This window comes from Mustela putorius, unplaced genomic scaffold (assembly GCF_011764305.1).
Source record: "Mustela putorius furo isolate JIRA1106 unplaced genomic scaffold, ASM1176430v1.1 tig00003869_pilon_pilon_pilon, whole genome shotgun sequence".
In the NCBI taxonomy this organism is placed as follows: Eukaryota; Metazoa; Chordata; class Mammalia; order Carnivora; family Mustelidae; genus Mustela; species Mustela putorius.
Genome location: NW_025422021.1, coordinates 18,017,925 through 18,037,206, shown reverse-complemented (window position 1 = coordinate 18,037,206; position 19,282 = coordinate 18,017,925). Strand labels below are relative to the sequence as shown.

General features: G+C 35.2%; 1 pseudogene; it reads left to right on the top strand.

The window, feature by feature from the left end:
• The first annotated feature begins 207 nt into the window (after positions 1–207).
• LOC101691182 lies at positions 208–1,057 on the top strand (annotated as a pseudogene).
• The last annotated feature ends 18,225 nt before the right edge of the window (positions 1,058–19,282 follow it).

The window sequence follows — 19,282 nt, the reverse complement described above, 5'->3', positions numbered from 1 at the left end:
AATAAGTTCATAGAGCAGAAAAGAAGAATACTAAAAAACCAACTAAAAATCCATTTCAAGACACAGAAAAAAACATACAAATTAATCCTTAAGAATGAAGAAGGTAGCAAATAGTAAGATTGAAAAATCAATGAAATACAAAATAAGCATAAAACAGAAAAAATTATCAAAAAGTTGTTTTAGATCCGGCTTGCCGTCCTCGCGACCATGGCGGCTACCGCACTCTCCGCGTGGCTGGCCTTGCAGCTGGGAATCAGGACCCTGCATGCTTTCTGTACCTCCGTGTCCTGGGCCACCCGCTCCGTGATACCAAGCCTGCGTACAGCAGACAGAACACCCAGATATGAAAGACCACTGAGAAGAAAGGCACTACCTCCTAGGACAGAGAAAATGACTGTTGACCAAGATTGGCCTAGTGTTTATCCCGTTGAAGCACACCATTTAAACCCTCTGCTGTACCTCTTCCCATTCGAATGGGCTATCCAGTAAAAAGGGGGGTGCCCATGGCAAAGGAAGGAAATCTAGAACTATTAAAGATCCCCAATTTTCTGCATTTAACTCCTGAAGCAATTAAAAAGCACTGTGAAGCTCTTAAAGCTTTCTGCACTGAGTGGCCAGCTGCTCTGGACAGTGATGAGAAATGTAAGAAGCATTTTCCCATTGAAATAGACACAACTGATTATGTTTCAGCAGGACCATCTATCTGAAACCCCAAAGCACGAGTAGTAACCTTAAGGATTAAACTTTCCAGTTTGAATTTAGATGATCATACAAAGAAGAAACTCATTAAACTTGTGGGAGAGCAATACTGCAAGACTACAGATGTACTTACCATCAAAACAGACAGGTGCCCTTTAAAGAGACAGAATTATGATTCTGTACTATATCTGCTAACAGTTTTATACTATGAGTCTTGGAAAACTGAAGAATGGGAGAAAGATAAGACTGAAGCAGACATGGAAGAGTATGTATGGAACAATAGCTCCTCTGAAAAAAATATTCTGGAAACACTTCTCCAAATGAAAGCTGCTGAGAAAAATCTGGAAGTAAATAAAGAAGAGCTCCTTGCTACAAAAGAAAAAAAAAAGTTGTTTTAACTTTAAATAAAATTGAAAACCCTTAGCAAGCCTGATTAAAACAAAAAGAAAAAAATACAAATTACCTATATCAGGAATGTAAGAGAAGGTATCCATATAAATCATCCAAATATTAAGATCATATTGATTAAATATGCAAATTTTTCAGGCAATAAATTTGACAATTTGAATGAAATGGAAAAGTCTTCTGAAAACTCAACTTATTGAAGAGACTTAATAAGAAATTTAAATAAGAAATTTAAAATATGAATAGTCTTAAATAGCCTAAATACATTAATCCAATTTTTTAAATCCTCCCATAGAGAAAATTCCACTCCATAATCGATTAAACTATGAATCCTTCCAAACCAATACTATGCAAATCTACCAGAGAACAGATAAGCAGGGATGAGTACTAACTCTTCATAGGGAGCCTGCATAACCTTGAAACCAAACCCTATAAAGATATGAAAAGGAAGAAACTTACTGGCCAATACTGCTCATCAATCTAGCTCCAATATCCTAAATAAACTATTAGAAAATGGAACTCAGTTGTATTTTAGAAAAAAGGAGCACTTCATGACTAAGCAAAGTTTATTCCAAGAAATTAAGAGTATTTTTACTTTGGGAAATCCATCAACATAATCCACTATATTAATGTAAACACAAGAGAAAAATTATATGGTCATCTCTATAGAAGCAGAGAGGTAATTTGGTAAAATTTAACATCTACTTATTTTAAAAACAGTAAACTAAGTGTTAATAATGAAAACAATACAAATTAAAAACACAATGTAATATCACCACACATAACAGATGGTTAAAAATAAAATGACTGAAAATACCAAGTGCTGGAGAATATGCTCTGCAAGGGAACTTCTCATACACTGATGGTCAGAGCGCAATTGGATACAAAACCCTTGAAAAACTGATAGCATACACTAATACTGAATGTACATACACTCCATGACTCAGCGATTCCATTCATAGACATAATAGAAATATGGACATATATTCTCTAAATACAGGCACAAGAATGCTTAAGGCAGAACTATTTTTAATAGTTTCAAATTGGGGGCACCTGGGTGGCTCAGTGGGTTAAGCCTCTGCCTTCCGCTGGGGTCATGGTTTCAGGGTTCTGGGATTGAGCCTCACGTCAGGCTCTCTGCTCAGCAGGGAGCCTGCCTCCCGCTCCCCCTCTGCCTGCCTCTCTGCCTACTTGTGATGTCTCTCTCTCTGTCAAATAAATTTTTAAAGAATAAATAAATAAAAATAAAAAATAAGAATAGTCTAAAACTGAAAACTAGCCAAATGCCCAAAAATTAAAGGGAAAAGTAAGTTATAGAATATTCATATAATGGAATTTTATGAAGCAATGCGAATGAACAAACTACATCATAAGCATAGTATATATCACAGCTGAGATATGTATAGAATTAGTTATCTATTGTTGATGTAACAAATTACTAAAAATTTAATGGCTTAATATACATTTTTTAATCTTGAAATCTATAGGTCAGAAATTTGACTTGAGTCTCACGGAACTAAAATCAAGGTTTCGACACAGCTGTACCTCCTTCTGAAGATTCTACGAAATACAACCCTGTTCAGTGCCTCAGATCCTTAATCTTACTCTGGAGTTCTAATAGCTGAGAGGGTTTCCAATGTAGCCCAGGCAAGAAGAGCCAGTGCAGGAACTTTTGTCCACTGTGGATGATTTTCTATCTCAAAGAACCAAAACCCAAGGGAATTCTACCTCCACGGAGAGAAACACATGCCTTACATATTAAATTAGAATAATCAAGAAGGATTTATTCATCCAGGATAAGATGGCCTGACAGTCCAGCTTTAGAAATTCTAAAGCTAACAAATTTGTTAATAAATTGTCTGTGTTGGCAAGTAAGAAATTCGAGGACATTTTGTATCAACTCAAAATCAGTTTTTCTTCCCGTTTTACTATTTTTGTCTTAAAAGATCATACAGGGCACCTGGGTGGCTCAGTGGGTTAAGCCTCTGCCTTTAGCTCAGGTCATAATCCCAAGGTTCTGGGATCGAGCCCCACATCGGGTTCTCTGCTCTGCAGGGAGCCTGCTTCCCCCCCTCTCTCTGCCTGCCTCTCTGCCTACATGTGATTTCTGTCTGTCAAATAAATAAATAAATAAAATCTTAAAAAAAAAAAAAGATCATACATACATTCTGTATTTGAAGCAAAGGTAGAAAAGATACAGTGCTTGCACCCGGATTGCATCATTTCTAGATTAAGGTAACCCAAATTGCTCAAAGACTTTAAAATAGTGGAGTTTAGAGAGACGTTGATACCTTCTTTGGGTAATGATAGCAGGAGTATGCAACCTACTTTAGGCTGTCTTCAGAGTTTAAATAGAGTTCTTCCCGTAGCCTTCCTCCCACATTACCCTGTGTGCTAATACTCTTGAGAATGGTGTTATTAGCTTGTGTCACTGCTGTGTGTGACTTTGATATCAGTGTAGTTTATAAGGCACTAAAATGAGTTTTGTGTATAAACAATCAAACAGTCTCAGGTTGCTTTATCAGCTGCTTTATCAAGCAGCTCTGCCAAGAACACCAAGAAATTTAACAGAGGAGCCAACAACAACACACCTGTCTTTAAGGCAGTCAGTTGAGTCATAGTCTGTATTTTTTGCTCCACGGCAGTAGCAATGCGTGTGTTCATGTGCTAGGCATAAATGTAAAGGTTAGGATACATCTAATGATTTCGGGGAAGTTTATGATATAATAAGGATTAAATTATGAAGCATAAGGCTAAATATTATTGTATCCCCTCAGGACTATATGTATGTGTGTTGGGAAGGGTGTGAGAGAGTCCGTGTCTGTGTTGGGGAGTGCAGTTGGAAAGGCTGCAGGGAAAATTAAATATTTAAGAATTTTACTTTTCCCTAGACTATCATTTATTTTGATGCTTCTACCTATACAGCAGATATATGTACAGGAACACAGATATTTTTCCAGAAGTTCTATCTGTATAGAAAAAATAAACAATTTATTTTTTTAAATCTGTATTTGAATAGAAAATAAAAACTTATTCTGTTTAAACAGTTTACAGACACATATGCCCAAAATGTTTAATCTTTACATATGTGTAAACAGATTATGCATTTGCATATTTTTATAACTACCATTATTAAGCCCTACTTCCTATATGGAGAATAAGCAGTATGTTTTCCATGTATTGTCACAGTTGTTCTCCCAACAATCTTGAATGATAGGTATTTTGATTCCCTTTCGAGTGTGAGGAAATAGAGAGCTGGGGAGTTAAGGAACTTGCCCTGGATCACACTAATCAGTTAAAATGTTGATTGGTGACCTATTCTCTGTGAAGTATTATGCACCAAATATTATGTTTGTAAATATGTATTTTGTTTTTTATTCAGTTATTTCCTTCATATAAAATCCTGAAAGTTGAATTGCCAGTGCACAGGGAAGGCGGGGTCACTACATTAAAGATTATTTTGTTATTTTATTTTGTTATTTATAACCTCTATTATAACCTTATATTTGTACCACAGTATAGGAGACTGCCTGTTTCATCATGCCGTCACTAAAAGAGTATTGAAATGTTTTAAAATTTCAATTTGGGGGCACTGGGGTGGCTCAGTGGGTTAGGCCTCTGCCTTTGGCTCAGGTCATGATCTCAGGGTCCTGGGATCAAGTCCAGCATCGGGCTCCCTGCTTGGAGGGGCGCCTGCTTCCTCCTCTCTCTCTATGCCTACTTGTGATCTCTCTCTCTGTCAAATAAATAAACAAAATCTTTTTTAAAAAATTTCAATTTGAAAAGGAAAAAGATGTTAAATATTTGCATTTGAATTTTATATGAAAAAACTTACAAATATTCACTGACCATTTTTATTTATTTTATTTTTCTTTGAATTCTACACTTATGTCTTTGCATAATATTGTGAATAAACTGGTGATCTGCTTAGTAATTTGATGAAATAATCCTAAAAATCATTTAATATAATGTGCAAATAAGAATAACCAAGAAAATTTTGAAGACAAAGGAAAAATTTGTTCTTTTAGATACTAATAAATACCACAACTAATACTTCAATGGGGATTCAATAATTTGGCCAACTTATAAATTAATGTATGGGGTATTAATGTTTTTACAATTTTTAAATTTCCAATTCAATAGCATTTATTTAGTAACCTCCATATACTCAAAGCTTTACTTTATATGTTATAGTAAAATCTGTTTTAGTTTACTTATTGGTTTTATTTTACTATGAATATGTAGTATTTATATATTTATTCCTAGACAAATTATATTTCTGGTGCTGTTGTAAATGAATATATATATTATTATATTTTCTTAAGTATTGACATTTTTCACTTTATAATTCATCACCTGAATTTTATTGTTTTTTATATTTTAATTATTTATTTGACAGAGAGAGAGAAATCACAAGTAGGCAGAGTGAGAGAGGAGGAAGCAGGCTCCCGGCTGAACAGAGAGCCCGATGCAGGGCTTGATCCCAGGACCCTGGGATCACGACCTGAGCCGAAGGCAGTGGCTTAACCCACTGAACCACCCAGGCGCCCCCTGAATTTTATTTTTATCATATTATTTTGCTTTACATAAGTATGAATTTTTAAGGACCCAATTTTTCTTTTGCCCTTGTCTCTTGTCATAAACTATATGGACTTTGTAGATGGTTGATGTGGCTGATAGTAATGGACTAAGGAAGGGACAAAGAAAGTAAAGAGAATGGAGAAAAGAATACAAGAGGATGGAAAAGTGCAGAACAGGCAGGATAATTTTTGTTAGTTGTAACTGGATTGGAAATTGTGGTTTTGCTTTTGCTGTCACTTAAAGATGGATTAACATCAAGAACCCCTGGACATTTTCTTTACTCTTACATACAATCATAGCAAGTATGGAAATCCCTGGCTATTTAACCCTGTGTAATTGTGTTTGCAATATGACTGTCAAGGACAGAGAAACATCCTTCCAAACACAGGATCCTTCCATTAATACCTCATGATTGGAGCTCCAAAGCTAAATCTTTCACTTACTTCACTCTCCTCCAGCTTCTGCTGTAACAGTATCCATTGGACAGTTCTCCCCTTACTGAAGTGATACATTCAGTAGTATCTTATTCTTCATCTTGGTTAAAGTGGAATAAGACGACTAGTTCTACAACTGTCTTACAAGTAGTAGATAAACCTTTCCTCTCACTAAATCCATGGCAACCAGCATCTTGAAACTAGTAAGATTTCAACACTGGATTCATAAAATTCAAAATATTCACAGAGTCAAGTCTGGTTGTTTTCTGTTCTTACCCTTTTCTTTATGTAACTGCACTGTGCATTTTTAAACTGAAATTCAAATCATTTCCCTATTCTATTCAGAACCCAATCTATATTTTAAAATATTTGCAACAATAAAAAATGGAAAAAAGTATTTTGTTATTAAAATGATAGATCTTTAATGTTAAATATATTTTCTAGTTTGGGAACTCACTAAAGTAATAATAAGCAGTAAACTTTAATCTTATTAACCTATTAAACCCAACAACGATCTCTCAGCCATCAGACACTCTCCCCAAATCATGAACAAAGAAGTATCTCTGTGTAGCTTTTGTTTATGTATTCAAGAAGTGTTCAGAAGATTTGAATTTGTGCCTGTGTGTGTATAGGAGTACTATATCCTGATCCCTTGGAAGCTGTTAATAATTGTACATGCATCCCACCCTCTGAAATTTTGGTATACATTCCTCTATTCCCCTTTTAACTCTTCCCAACCAGCCTATCACCTTAGAAGAATTGCTGCCAGTTTCTTGTATCCATCAGTATATGAAAAATTGAGAACAATAGTTATAATGCCCAATGTCAACATTAAACATTATAGCTGAATTTATGCTAAGACTTCTAAGGCCTTCACAGTATTTTTCACAAATCATAATTATTCACATTTATATCTATTCCTCCCTATGGAAAAAAATCATCTTTATAGTTGTGTTTTCATGATTCTTTTTTGTACTATCCCAACTTTCTTGGCAATAGCTATCATTTAAAAATAACTTAAAAGATGAATGAACAAAAGAAAGAAGTGAGAAGTTTAAGTAAATTGCCTTTGGGATATAGAAAAATTTCTTTTCCTGGGGCCATATCAATATTTACTTCATGTCCAAAGAAGTTTTGCTGCACATTCCATATGCAGTAACTTGTTTATCAAGCTCTACAGGCTTGCATAAGGAAACCACCCTGAAAGGGTTGTAGGTTTTCTGGCCCCATTAACCCAAGGGGAGTAACTCTCAGTTACATACTAGGGATCAGAATTCAATTGGTTCACAGTAGTCTGAAGCACGCTGGAGAATAAGACTGTGTTTGCCCTAAGTTTAGATCAGAAAATCACAGAATTTCATTCAGAGATTTAAAGATACTTAAATGGTAATTAGCTCATTTTACCATTGCATCTAATTTTGTTTTAAAGTCCAGTTGTCTTCTTATGAAATTCCAGATCAGAGAGCCTTTTTTGCCCTCTGCTAGGGTTTCTGATTTCCTTGGAGAGCAATGAAGTTATCTTATATTTCTGTTTCATATACTGTACTTAGCATAATGGCGGAAAGCAAAGTCAGGGAACTCAATGGATGTTACAACTAGGGCAACAAAAGGAAATGAAGAAAGCCAGAAGTCATTTATAGAGACATACAGTAGTCAAAGTGGTAGTTAGACAATTAAAAAAATGGGCAGACTGGCAAATGAACTGGAAAGAAAGTCTACAAAGAATGGAAAAATAGAACATTAATTTAAGATCAAAGAGCATTGTTCAAACACGGATAAAATGGACAATGGATCATATGAGGTTTAAGTTTCCAGCACAGGACAAGGTTACTAGGACAGGTAACAAGTGGAAACAGGGTATCAGATACAAAGGAAAATTGGTTCACAGTCACAGAAGAGCATGATATTTGGAGCCAGTCAGCTCTGTGAAGTTGGCTAATTTACCTACTTTCTCTAAGTTTGTTTTCATCATAACACTTTAATAAAAGCAATGCCTGCTTCATAGGGTTGGTGAAGACACGTCAACTGGCTGCACACAGTAAACACTCAATGATGGAAAGTGGTTATTAACTTTAAGAGGTCAGAGGGTACATGACAGAGTCTTGGTGAGTGGGCAGGGAGCGTGCTGCTATACTGGAACCGGTAGTAAGAAAGAATCATTTATCAGTCAGTATCATGCTATTCTAGTCTGACTTGTCCTCTGTGTCAACAGAAATATTCTTTAATATGTGAAAGACCAAACCCTGCTGCTGGCTGCTAAGCTATCACTTACAGTGGTTCGGCAATCACAACTATGTGGATCCTGAATACCTTAGCCACCTTGCTAATTCCATGTCATTCATCTTCCCTCAATCACAGAGGGACCATAGATTAGAATCACAATGCCAATTTCTAATTATTAAAATAGGGTCAAATATAATCGCCCACACCCACCTTCTACAGACCCCTAAAGAAGAACCTCCTCTTTTTCTCAAATCCACACATCACAAGGTCAGCTACTGCCAGGATTTTCAGTGCTGACTCAGAGCCATGATTTCCCTATTTCCTTGTAACTACTGCTTTTTGGGGGAGAATCATATCAAGTCATTTCAGCCTCTAGTCCTTTTCACTGGGGTCATACATGACTCTTCTGTATACACATTCCTAATTCCCTGGAGATTTTAGTGCCGGGCTCTCTTCTTTCCCACTCTCATCATTCCATTATCCTGGGAGATACCTGCTTCCACAGAGAACTCAGTTACCTAGTCTCTGAGTACTTTGGTCTTAACTATAATAACCCACACCTTTATTCCATACAAGCCAATGTTTCTTGGACTTTTTCATCTAATGTTTCCTTTTTTCCCTACCTACAATCTATCTTATGATGCTAATGGATAAATTTCACAAAACTGTACCAAATAGAACTTATGGTTGTCATCCCCAAATGGGTCCTCAATGCCACCATGATACTTTTATGATTTTTCAATACTTTAATATTTTTCAAGATTGCTATTCTCACCTTTAGCCTCTACATTGAAAGACGTTCTCTACTCTTAAACATTTGAATTAGAACATCTATGCTGTTGATCTTACAGAGAAAATAAAGACATAAGCATTTTCTTGATTTTCTACAGCTATAATCAAACTTACAGACTTCCCTGCATAAACATTGATCTTTTTCTCCCCCCCCCCTCTTAAAATGAAAATGCGATCTATTCTCTTGTCTATGGTGATTTTCTCCATTTGATACTGATCTTATTCCTCTCCTGACTTGTCAGGTTTATAAATTATTTTTTTCCTATACCTACTCCAGATTTAAACATTTCCAACATGACTCCTCCATATTGATTATCCTTGCTTTTACTTAACTTCTACTTAATGATTTTGTCTCATCTGAGATCTAAAATCTCTGGAAAACCTCATGTAGCCTCAGTAAATGCCCCTCAAATGTGCTATCAAAAATATTTATATTTTTGGCAAGATTTCATTTTTTTTAAAAAAATTCCTCCTCTTTTTTAAAAAAATCCCTTTAAACAGTGTGTTTAAGATGTCTGTTTTCTATCTTCCCTATTAGATTATAGATTCTTGGAATGCAGGGAATTATTTACCATCACATTGCTAGAAATAGACCAGAACCATAGAAGAGACCATAGAACATAGATTTGGTATAAAGCAGGTGCTTAGTGAGTATTTGTCAAACTGAATAAATCAATAAATTATATCATAAATATATATTCTAGTGAATTTAATATTAAGCCATGGAAGAATTCAAGAATAAATTATTCAATAGATCATTTGTAAGCACTTCAAAAATAAAATAGTGATGACTAGAAGACATCATGGGTTCACAAAGAACAAGTCATGCCCTATTAATTGGATTTTCTCTGGAAGATGAGAATGCTCTAGATGGAGTTTTTAGACTTTTCTCTTTAGAACTGCTTTTGCTTCAAAAGTACCTAATAATTCAATTCTTAAGATCTCTTCTATTACTGTGTACAAGATGGTGAGATAAGGTCAAATATAAAAAGAAAAATGCATGGTGATATTCCTTCTTTTTTTAATTAGTGTATTACTAGTTTCAGAGGTAGAGTTCAGTGATTCATCAGTTGTATATAACACCCAGTGCTTATTAAATCATGTACCCTCCTTAATGACCATGACCCTGTTACCTCATATCCCCACCCACTTCCTTCCAGCTACCCTCTGTTTGTTTGCTATGATTAAGTCTCTCTTATGGTTTTTCCTCCCTCTCTGACTTTGTCTTATTTTATTCCCCTCCTCCACTCACCTATGCTCTTCTGTATTGTTTCTTAAATTCCACATATGAGTGAAATCATCTAATTGTCTTTCTCTGATTGACTTATTTCACTTAGTATAATAACCTGTAGTACCATGCACATCATTCCAAATGGCAAGATTTCATTTTTTGGTGGCTGAGTAATATTTCATCATATATATATATACCACATCTTCTTTATCCATCTGTCAATGGACATCTGAGTTCTTTCCATAGTTTGGCTATTGTGGACATTGATGTTATAAGCATTGGGGTGCAGATGCCCCTACAGATCACTACATTTGTATCTTTGGGGTAAGTATCTAGTAGTGCAAGTAATGGATCATAGAATAACTCTATTTTTAAGTTTCTGAGGAAACTCCATACTGTTCTCCAGAGTGGCTGTATAAGCTTGCATTCCCACCAGCAGTGTAAGAGAAACAGTTCCCCTTTCTCTGCATCCTTACCAACATTTCTTGTTTCCTGACTTGTTAATTTTAGCCATTCTGACTGATGTAAGGTGGTATCTCACTGTGGTTTTGATTTGAATTTCCCTGATGCCAAGTAATGTTAAGCATTTTTTCATGTGCCTGTTCGTCATTTGTTAAGTCTGCTTTGGAGAAATGTCTCTTCAAGTTTTCTGTCCATTTCTTCAGTGGATTATTTGTTTTTTGGATACTGAGTTTGATAAGTTCTTTTATGCATTTAGGATACTAGCCCTTTCTCTGATAAATGATTTGTAAATATCTTTTCCCATTCTGTAGGTTGTCTTTTGGTTTTGTTGACTGTTTCATTTGCTGGGCAAAAGCTTTTTATCTTGATGAAATCCCAATAATTCATTTTGCCTTTGTATTCCTTGCCTTTTGAGACATGTTCACAAAGAAGTTGATGCACCTGAGGTCACAAAGGTTGCTGCCTGTGTTCTCTAGGATTTTGATGGATTCCTGTCTCACATTTAGGTCTTTCATCCATTTTGAGTTTGTTTTTGTGTATAGTGTAAAAAAATGATACGGTTTCATTCCTCTGCATATGTCTGTTCAATATTCCCCAAACCATTTATTGAAGAGACTTTTTTCTCTTGGATATTCTTTTTTGCTTTGTCAAGGATTAGTTGACCATAGAGTTGAGGGTCCATTTCTAGGTTCTCTATTACATTCCATTGATTTATGTGTCAGTTTTGTGCCAGTATCATACTGTCTTGATGATTATAACTTTATAATATAGCTTGAAGTCCAGAATTGTGATGCAACTAGCTTTGGTTTTTTGTTTTTGTTTTTCTTTTTGTTTTTCAACAATCCTTTGGCTACTTGGGGTCTCTTCCAATTCCATACAAATTTTAGGATTGTTCCAAATGTTCCAATGCTGTGAAAAATGTTGATAACATTTTGATAGGGATTGTATTAAATGTATAAATTGCTCTAGATAACATAGATCTTTTAACAATATTTATTTTTCCAATGCATGAACATGGAATGCTTTTCTATTTCTTTGTGTCTTCCTCAATTATTTCATGAGTATTCTGTAGTTTTCAGAGTATAGTTCTCTTGCCTCTTCGGTTAGGTTTATTCCTAGGTATCCTACGGTTTGGGTTATAATTTCTTCTGTCTCATTGTTAGTGTATAGAAATGGAATTGATTTCTGTGCACTGATTTTTTTCCTGCCACTTTGCTGAATTCCTGTATGAGTTCCAGCAATTTCGGGGTGGTGTTTTTCCAGTTTTCCACATAGAACATATTACCTGCAAAGAGTGAGACTTCAACTTCTTCTTTGCCAATGTGAACAGCTTTTATTTATTTTTGTTGTCTGTCTGCTGAGGCTAGGACTTCTAGTACAATACTGAACAATAGGAAGGAACGTGGACATCCCTGTTATGTTCCTAACCTTAGGGGAAAAGCTCTTAATTTTGCCCAATTGAGAATGATATTCTCCAGGGTCTTTTTATAGATTGCTTTTATGATATTGAGGTATGTTCTCTCTATCCCTATACTGTGGAGAGTTTTAATCAAGAAAGGGTGCTGTTTTTTGTCAAATGCTTTTTTTTTTTTTTTGCATCTATTGAGAGGATCATATGGTTCTTGTCCTTTCTCAAATTAATGTGTATCGCATAAATCCCACTTGGTTGTGGTGAGTAATCCTTTTGATGTACTCTTGGATCCTATTGGCTAGTACCTTGGTGAGAATTTTTGCATCCATGTTCATCAGAAATATTGATCTGTAATTTCCCTTTTGGTGGAGTCTTTGTATGGTTTTGGGTCAAGGTAATGCTGGCCTCATAGAAAAAATTTGGAAGTTTTCCTTCCATTTCTATTTTCTAAAACAGCTTCAGAAGAATGGGTATTAATTCTTCTTTAAATGTTTGGTAGAATTCCCCTGGGAAAACTTCCAGCCCTGGACTCCTGTTTGTTGAGTGATTTTTGATGACTGCTTCAATTTCCTTGCTGGTTATAGGTCTGTCCAGGTTTTCTATTTCTTCCTGTTTCAGTTGTAGTAGTTTATACATTTTCAGGAATAAATCCATTTCTTCGAGATTGCCTAATTTGTTGACGTACAGTTGCTCATATTATGTTCTTATAATTGTCAGTATTTCTTCAGTCTTGGTTGTGATCTCTCCTCTTTTATTTGTGATTTTATTTATTTAGGTCCTTTTTCCTTTCTTTTTGATAAGTCTGGCTAGGGGTTTATTGATCTTTCTAATTCTTTCACAGAACTAGCTCCTAGCTTCATTGATCTGTTCTACTGTTCTTTTGGTTTCTATTTCATTGATTTCTACTGTAATCTTTATTAATTCTCTTCTCCTGCTAGGTTTAGGCTTTACTTGTTCTTTCTTCAATTCCTTCAGGTGTCTGAAACCTTTCCTGTTTCTTGAGAAAAGCTTGTCTTGCAATGTATTTCCCTCTTAAGACCACCTTTGCTGCATCTCAAAGGATTTGAACAGTTGTGTTTTCATTTTCATTTGTTTCCATGATTTTTAAAATTCTTCTTTAATTTCCTGGTTGACCCATTCATTCTTTAGTGGGATGTTCTTTAACCTCCATATATTTGTGTTCCTTCCAAATTTCTTCTTGTAATTGAGTTCCTGTTTCAAAGCATTGTTGTCTGAAAATACACAGGGAATGATCCCAATCTTTTGGTATTTGTTGAGACCTGATTTGTGACCCAGGATGTGATCTATTCTGAAGAATGCTCCCTGTGCATTCCAGGAGAATGTGTATTTTGCTGCTTTAAGATGGAATGTTCAGAATATATTTGTGAAGTCCATCTGGTTCTGTGCCATTCAAAGTTCTTGTTTCCTTGTTGATCTTCTGCTTAGATGATCTGCACATTGCAGTGAGTGGGGTGTTAAAGTCCCCTATTATTATTGTATTATTATTAACGTTATTCTTTAACTTTGTTGTTAATTGGTTTATATAACTGGTGACTCCCATGTTAGGGGCATCTATATTTACAATTGTTAAGTCTTCTTGTTGATTAGACCCTTTAATTATGGTAGTGTCCTTTCTCATCTCTTATTATAGTTTTTGGCCTAAAATCTAATTTGTCTGAAATAGGGATTGCCACCCCAGCTTTCTTTTGGTGTCCATTAGCATGATAAATTGTTCTCCACCCCCTACCATTCAATCTGGAGTTGTCTTGGGTCTAAAATGGGTCTCTTGAGGACAGCATATGGATGGGTCTTGCTTTTGTATCCAATCTGATACTTTGTATCTATTGATTGGGGCATTTAGCCCATTTAAATTCAGAGTAACTATTGAAAAATATGAGTTTAGTGCCATTACATTCCCTGTGAAGTCACTGTTTTTGTATATTTTCTCTGTTCCTTTCTCATCTGTTACTTTTGGGCTCTCTCTTCTTCTTAAAGGATCCCCTTTAATATTTCTTGCTAGGTTTAATATTTTTTGGGCTCTCTCTTCTTCTTAAAGGATCCCCTTTGATATTTCTTACTAATCACAAATTCTTTTAGTTTCTCTTTGTCCTGGAAGCTCTTCATATCTCCTATTCTGAATGATAGGCTTGCTGGATAAATTACAAAGTATTCTTGGCTGTATATTTTTCTCATTTAGCAACCTGTGAATGTCATTCCAGTCCTTTCTGCCAGGTCTCTGTGGATAGGTCTGCTTCCAGCCTTATGTAGCTATATTTGCAAGATAAGGACCTCCTGTCTTAAGCTGCTTTTAGGAATTTTCACTTTGTCTTTGAAGTTTGCAAGCTTCACTATTCTATGTCAAGTTGGTGACTTATTTTTATTGATTTTGAGGGCAATTCTCTGTGCCTCCTGGACTTGAATGCCTGCTTCCTTCCCAGATTAGGGAAGTTCTCATTTATAATTTGCTCAAATACATCTTCTGCCCCCACTCCTTTCCTCTTCCTCTGGAACCCCAATTATTCTAATACTGTTTCACTTTATGGCATCACTTATCTCTCGAATTTTCCCCTTGTGATGCAGTAGTTATCTTTTTTTTTTAATTTTTTAATTTTTAATTTTTTATAAACATATTTTTATCCCCAGGGGTACAGGTCTGTGAATCACCAGGTTTACACACTTCACAGCACTCACCAAAGCACATACCCTCCCCAATGTCCATAATCCCACCCCCTTCTCCCAAACCCCCTCCCCCCAGCAACCCTCAGTTTGGAATACTATGCAATCATCAAAAGAAATGAAATCTTGCCATTTGCGACAACATGGATGGAACTAGAGCATATCATGCTTAGCGAAATAAGTCAAGCAGAGAAAGACAACTATCATATGATCTCCCTGATATGAGGAAGTGGTGATGCAACATGGGGGCTTAAGTGGGTACGAGAAGAATCAATGAAACAAGATGGGATTGGGAGGGAAACAAACCATAAGTGACTCTTAATCTCACAAAACAAACTGAGGGTTGCAGTAGTTATATTTTTCTCAGTTTCTTTATTCTCTGACATTTTGTCTTCTAGATCACTGATTATCTCTTCCACCTCATTTATCCTAGCAATTAGAGCCTCCATTTTCATTGTATCTCATTGATAGACTTTTGATTCAACCTGATGAGATTTTAGTTGTCTTATTTCTCCAGAAAAGGATTATCTAGAATCTTCTATACTTTTTTCAAGCCCAGCTAGTATCTTTCTAATTGTTATACTGAACTCTAGTTCCTAAATCTTACTTATATCCATACTGCTAAGGTCCCTAGCAGTCATTACTGTCTCTTGTTCTTTTTGGGTGGGTGGGTGGGGAGGGGATTGGTTTTACAGTAGTGTCATTCTGTCCAGAGAAGAATGGATGAATAAGAGAATGGAATACTAAAATAGCAACCATGACCCCAGAAGAATATACACTTGTAAAATGTGGTCACTTGTATTTGTAGAATTGCAGCAATTCTTTTCTTAGATCCCTGATTTGAGTTCACAGGTATTCAGAATAGTTTGATAGCTATGTACCTGAATTCTAGGGACCTAATGAAACTAAGGTCCCCTATACCACCACCATCTTCCTACCTTTCCCATGGTGATATTTCTAATAGGTCTCTCATACTGTAGAGTTAGCATCTGGCTTTGCTTTTTCAACAATTTTACAACTGCTTAGATAAGTATATAGAAGAAAGACTTAATTTTTTTTTTTTTAATAGTAGAAGCTATAGAATGAATACTTGCAAAGCATTCAAACAGTCTGGGTGATAATTTCTGTCAGGGATATCCTTGTCAGAGAAGATATTTCTGTCTTGAGTGGGAGGTTGGTTTTATAATTTCTAAAGTCTTTTCCAAATTTAAGATGTCATAATTCTGTGAAGTATTATCATCTCAAGATGTGCTGGAAATGTCTGTATAATCCTAGAATGTCCTATGTAGAACAAATTAGAGTATATTATTGGCAAATAAGAGAATTAAGTATATTACCTTGTGTACCTGGGGCTTTTCAAAGAATGCAGGGGAAAAAAAGGACAAAGCTAAGGACTCTGCCTACATCATGTAACAACAGATCTTCAGGAGATACTTAGGGGATAGACTCTTTCAAAGTTCAGGCATTCTATATAATAAAGTTTAAATTATTCAACTATTACCTATAAATAGGATTTACCTAGAAAATATTCAATTATTTGAAAAATCTAAACACTAAATTTTTTTTTTCAATTTTTGTGATGTTTTAAGTACTTCTCAAGTTTTGTTTTCATTGGTATTATTCTGCCACCTACAAAGCTGACCTCTCTGTACAGAATCACCTGAGAACCAGTGAGCTAAATGGAGCTTTTATATGGTCAAATTCATAACCTCTGTGTTTTCAAAATCCTTTTAAATGATAATGAACCCATATTGCCTTGGAACTTAATGTTATTTTCTATCTTTGGTGCAGACAGAGGGTTCTCTCCTTGTCAGATATGATTTGGAAGGGACATCAGAGGCCAAGGAATGCTGTTGACTTGGATAAGTTCCACAGATGAAAAAGCCTAATTGAAGGGGCTGGCTAAATTTTGGTAGGCAGCATATAAGTGAAATGCTCCTTTCAAATGGTGTTTGAGTAATTTTATCCAACTAAGAAAGCTTTCTGGGTTTGACTTGTGTGAACTTTTAAGTGATAAATTGTCACAAATTGCAACTGAGCCCATGTTTCACCAAATCAATTCATTTGAGACTTCTGATCACAGTTAAATGACAGAAGCACTAAATTTAGTAAGGAGTGATTGCCACATCTCAGTTCTATAAAATAACTTCTCCATCAGACCTTTTCTTTCTATTCCACTGTCATAATCCAAATTCAGACCTTATTGCCTTATGTCTACTCTATTGTGATAATATCCCAACCGATCTTTATCCATCCAATTTCTCTCTTCTCTAATCCATTCTTTATGAACTACCAAGTCAATTTTGTCTACCACCATTTTTATCACCAAAAAAGTCCCCTCCTAAAGACCTTAGGATCTCCATTAACTACAAAATAAAACCCAAACTATTCAACATGTGTTCATTACCTAAGCCTATCTATCCTTGCCCAAAATCCAACTCCTAGAAAGTAAATTAATATAACTATCTTAAGATCCTTCCTATAAGCAGCTAATGACAGAATACTTCTCCCCCGGATGTTATCTTCTACTTATACCCATTCACGAGGTTTTTCTTCAGGTTCCTTAGCCCTACAGATTGAAGGGATCTATACCTCTTTGGGACACTTAGAGCCATTATTTTCTGAATAACTCATCAAAGTGCAATTAATCTTCTATTAATCTCATGGCAGCTCTTCTACTGTTATATTTAAATGTTATTTTATTGTTTAATATCATCTTACTAATTTATCTGTTGGAGGGAAGAGACTACATTAATCATCTTAATATCTTAGATTATGTATTGCATAGTGCTGTGGTAATTGTCTTCCCCCTTGTCCCGATAAACTTTAAATAACTTCAGTTGAAATTCATATATCCTTCACTTGCAGTATCATCCTTCTCATCCCTTCTTTAAGCTCCAGTTTGGGGATTACAACATGATTCTTAGTCTAGGGGAAGACAGAGGACCAAATCATTAGTTCAATCAAGTCATTCAGAAGGTTATCTTCCTAATTGAGCAATTATTTTCTAATAACCTTATTCTTCCTCTATTTCAGGAGGCCAAGCTCGTACATCACTCAGAATCATTGTTCATTGCTTTCTTCACATCCCCTCAGATACTGACAGTTTCTCTACTTCTGTCTTTCCATGTACTGGCTACTTCTGTTCTCTTTCAAACCGACGCTGTCCACCTCAGCAAACCTAACTTCTTTAGGCCGTTCATGTATTGGCTACTCTTGCTAACTTTAAGCCCTTACTCTCTAAGAGTGATTTTCATATACTATATGTTTAATAAATAAGTTGAGTCACCTGATAGTGAGTTTTCACATTCTCCTACCAACCTTGCCAGTGTTCTTAAGTAACAATACATACATGCATGCACTTAAAAATGATTTGTACTGCTGTTCTGCAACTTGGAGATAGGGGCTAAAAATTAAGCAAAGTACATGGCCAAAGTTTCAGAAAGTGAACTAGGTAATTATTGTTTTTCCAGCTTAACTCTTTTTCTTTTTCTGTTGCTTCCTCTTCAAGAACCTTTCACTGGTCTCTCCTTAACCATTTTCTACTTCATTCCTCACTTTTCTCACAAATAACATCAAGCTTTCAGTGGGAAAGACATGAATTTAAAAGGCATATTTCTGGTATGTGCTTTTTAAATTTTAAAGTAAATTTGTAAAATACACTAATTATTGCATCTAAGAATCCTGTGTGCTCTTTTTTGGTTGTAAATAGTGTACTTTGCAAGTGACCTCAAGTTTTTCAGTTCATAAGAGTTTTGTTATGTATATTGAAAGTGCCCTGTCACTTGAAGGTGTGAAAGAAACAGGTTGCATGATCTTGGGGAGAGCTGTTATAGAAAAGAGTCTAGAACCAACACGTAGCTAAATTAGATCACTGACTTGCTCTGAATACACAGCAAAATCACCGGTGCCAATGCCTTGGCACCTTTCAATCAATCATTTGTGGGAATGGCATTCAGAATATTATATATGTTTAATATATTTGTATGTGTTAAAGATTATAAATATGTGTATATGAATACAAATACAGAAACAGAATATAAATAAAAATTCACATTATATGAATATAAATGTATAAATTATATACATTAAATATTTAATACATATACCTACAATTTATATAAATTTAATATATTTTTGTATTAAATACACATAAATGTGTATTTATTTATATAGAATTCAATTGATTCAAATAGGTACTCAAAGTTGAGAACCAGTTAAGATCAGTTAATTAATCTTAAATGTTCAGTTTCAGGTTGAAACATTTTTAATTTGATATTTGTAATTAAAACACTGTTTTTCGGTACTAATTTCCATCCTCATGTGATAATAAATTCTTTTAAGAGCCTATCATAATGACTTGGAGCT